The sequence below is a fragment of the Tupaia chinensis genome, unplaced genomic scaffold, assembly GCF_000334495.1.
Source record: "Tupaia chinensis unplaced genomic scaffold, TupChi_1.0 Scaffold138235_1, whole genome shotgun sequence".
Lineage (NCBI taxonomy): Eukaryota > Metazoa > Chordata > Mammalia > Scandentia > Tupaiidae > Tupaia > Tupaia belangeri.
Window position 1 is genome coordinate 99,739 of NW_006198133.1, and position 2,989 is coordinate 102,727.

Here is a 2,989-nt window from a genome sequence, read left to right on the forward strand (position 1 = left end):
CTTCTTTTCCTTCAAGCCTGTCTTCCTTAGATTGCCAACCTGTACGAGCTTGGTGCCTGATCCTTGGGGCCTACCCTAATCTAGACACTCCACAGTACTTGTCGAAGGACTGGTGGCCGAATGACTGATTCCTTCCTCTTTTTGAGGAGCTATGGTATTTACTTACTACAGCGATCTCACAGGATACCCACTGTATGAACGAGGATGTAGAGACCAGACCTGTATGAGGTTCCGTGGCCTCTGCAGGTGCGTCTGTTGTTTTCAGAGTAATTGATCAGGACAGGAATTTAGAGGTTCTCCCTGCATTTCCCCTTCTTCCACTCTGCCGAGCAGGCTGCCAGGCTCTGCGTGTCCTTGTCTCAGGGAGGCTGCTGGGCTGTTTGAGGCAGTGGCTCTCCTTGGATTTGTATATCGTTCCTGTATTTCTTCCAGTTGAAGAATTGGTGCCAGTGTCGTATCCTGGAGAGACAGGGAGGAGAGCGCCTTTGAAAGAAACCAACCTGAAAGGAAAATTCCAGCAGGCTGAGGGTGAAGCCAGAAGCCGTGAAGGGAGTGTCCAGCTCATTGCAACAGCCGAGCCAAGGGCAAGGTCTCCAAGGGACATGCCCTGGCTCCTCTGCCTCGGCACGACTCCCCTAGGCATGCGGCAGGGGTCGGACGTTAGCTAGGAAGGGATGGCTTAGGTTTAGACACAGGGATGCCGGTGTGACCGTCATGTACATAGGTTAGAAAGCTATGCTCTGCAGCCCTGCACCAGCCCATCTCCCACTCGAGGCTGCAAAAATAGCAGAAGTGAAAGTCATTCATTCTTCTAAAAAACAAATAAATAAAAAAGTCAGAAAACTGAGTAAATATTTGAAATGTCCACTAGGAATTTTTTCATGTCCCCCAGGGTAAAGCGAACACCCTCTCCAGTAAGACGGCTGGAGGGGTGAGGCACCCTGCAGGGAAACGCAGACCAGTAAGTCCCAGTGAGGGAGGGTAGAAAGGGGCGCTCCTGGCTCAGAAGTGCCAAGCTGCAGACAAACCATTGCCTCTTCCTGGAGGACACCCAGAGGTAATCGGTGAGAGTCAGTGACCGGCCAGGCCAGCCGTAGGGGAATGGCACCCTTTTATTAAGGTTCTCTGGGTAATTGACAGTGCTCTGCCTTGGTGAGGGGTCCTCTCCTGACGTCAGAAGACCTGCCGTGTTCTTGGGGCTCAGCTACTTCCCCTTGGTCACCCCCACCTTCACAGCAGAGGTCACACTGTCCTCACCTGGGAATGCACAAAAGGTGTTGTACTCACATCTGCCGCTCCCTGGAGGAGGTGACTAGTCTTCACTGAGTGGTGGGAAAACAGGGCTCTGGTCCTCACCCTGGGAATGCATAAAAGGTGTACTCACATCTGCCGCTCCCTGGAGGAGGTGACTAGTCTTCACTGAGTGGTGGGAAAACAGGGCTCTGTGGACACTTAGCTGGCGGAATAGCGAGAGTAAAATCTCACTGGGGTAACGGGAGCATGAAGGCCTCAGGCAGGATTCCTGAGGCAGCACATTCCCGAGCAGTGGGGCTGCTCCAGTCGGTTATCAGAGGACGTAAGCTTCGGATGGCCTCAGTCACTCAGCGCACGAAAGCGGGATGTTTGTAACAGTTTCTGAAAACTGGCGTTTTCCTGTCTTCAGAAATCCAGATAAAACCTCCACATCCTCACTACCATGAAAGGCAGAGGTGAGCACGCATGCTTGCTCTTCCTTTGCTGGGTTGACTCTCCTCCCAGCCGGCCCCTCCCTCGCTGATCTTTCCCAGCTTGACCCTGAGTACCTCCCACACGGAGGTGACACGAGGACCCCAGGACCAGGCTACACCTGAGTACCTCCCACACGGAGGTGACACGAGGACCCCAGGACCAGGCTACACCTGAGTACCTCCCACACGGAGGTGACACGAGGACCCCAGGACCAGGCTACACCTGAGTACCTCCCACACGGAGGTGACACGAGGACCCCAGGACCAGGCTACACCTGAGTACCTCCCACACGGAGGTGACACGAGGACCCCAGGACCAGGCTACACCTGACTACCTCCCACTCGGAGGTGACGCCAGGCCCCCCAGGACCAGGCTACAGAAGACACAAGACTCCAGGTGGTCCCACGAGCCTCACTTTCAGGCTTCTGCAAGGAGCCCTGGAAGGGGCATCTAGACATAGGCTCTGCCCTTCCTCCTGAGAGAAGCCACTGAGCTGAAGGATTCGTAGACACATTGAATAGAATCGAGTCAAAACTGAAGCCCTGCTCACCTCCGAAGGGGTTCCCAGTTCCTGCACCCACCTTTGTCCTAATGAAACACATTTCCGTTTCCCATCTAGAGACCGTCAAGTCTCCTGCCTCCTCTTTCGCCTCCATTTCCAATATCCATCCTGCGGGATTTGAGGGTCCTATTTGTGGATCTCTTTCGTACTGTCTCTGCTTTCCCACACGCCCCCTCCAGCGACCCAGGCTTCTGTCTCAGACCCCTCGATGGTCCCGTAGCCTGCTTTCAGTGCCCACCTCACTTCTCCCAGCCCACTGTCCGGAGGGCTCTGGGCAGGGGGCTGGAGATGTTCACTCATTCATGTCATAAATATTCATTACTCTCTGCTGGGTACTGTTCTGAGCACTTAGTATAAATTATAAAAGACAAAAACAAAAATACCTGGCCACTGCCATCTGGTGACGTGCATCCTTCGTGGCGGGGCACACGATAAACAAGTGTGTAGCACATCAGCTGGTGACGTGTGCTCCAGGGGGACAGGAAGTACAGGGCGGAGAACAGAGAGGATGGGAGGGCACTCTTTTATATTGGGTGGTAAGAGAAGCCCTTTCTGAGGAGGTGGCATTTTAGCAGAGACCTGTGCAGTGAGCAGCAAGGACAGGAGTGAATCACAGGAACGTCTAAGAAAAGAGCAGCGTGGTAGAAGACCTGTACAGTGCGAAGTCCTGAGGCGGAAGGAGCCATGGTGTGTTCAGGA

General features: G+C 54.0%; 1 long non-coding RNA gene across 5 annotated transcripts in view; it reads right to left on the reverse strand.

The window, feature by feature from the left end:
- Window positions 1-1,758, reverse strand: part of LOC102478090 (uncharacterized) — a 22,840-nt gene extending 21,082 nt beyond the window's left edge. For 3 of the 5 annotated variants that reach the window (XR_001371337.1, XR_001371338.1, XR_001371336.1), the window contains exons 1-2: window positions 1,258-1,333; window positions 220-459 (exon numbers count right to left, since the gene is read on the reverse strand). This is a non-coding gene — a long non-coding RNA (uncharacterized LOC102478090). Of the gene's footprint in view, window positions 1-219; window positions 460-1,257; window positions 1,360-1,384 lie in introns of those variants that run through there. The other 2 variants (XR_336372.1, XR_001371339.2) reach the window with 2 other exon arrangements.
- Window positions 1,759-2,989: the final 1,231 nt, after the last annotated feature.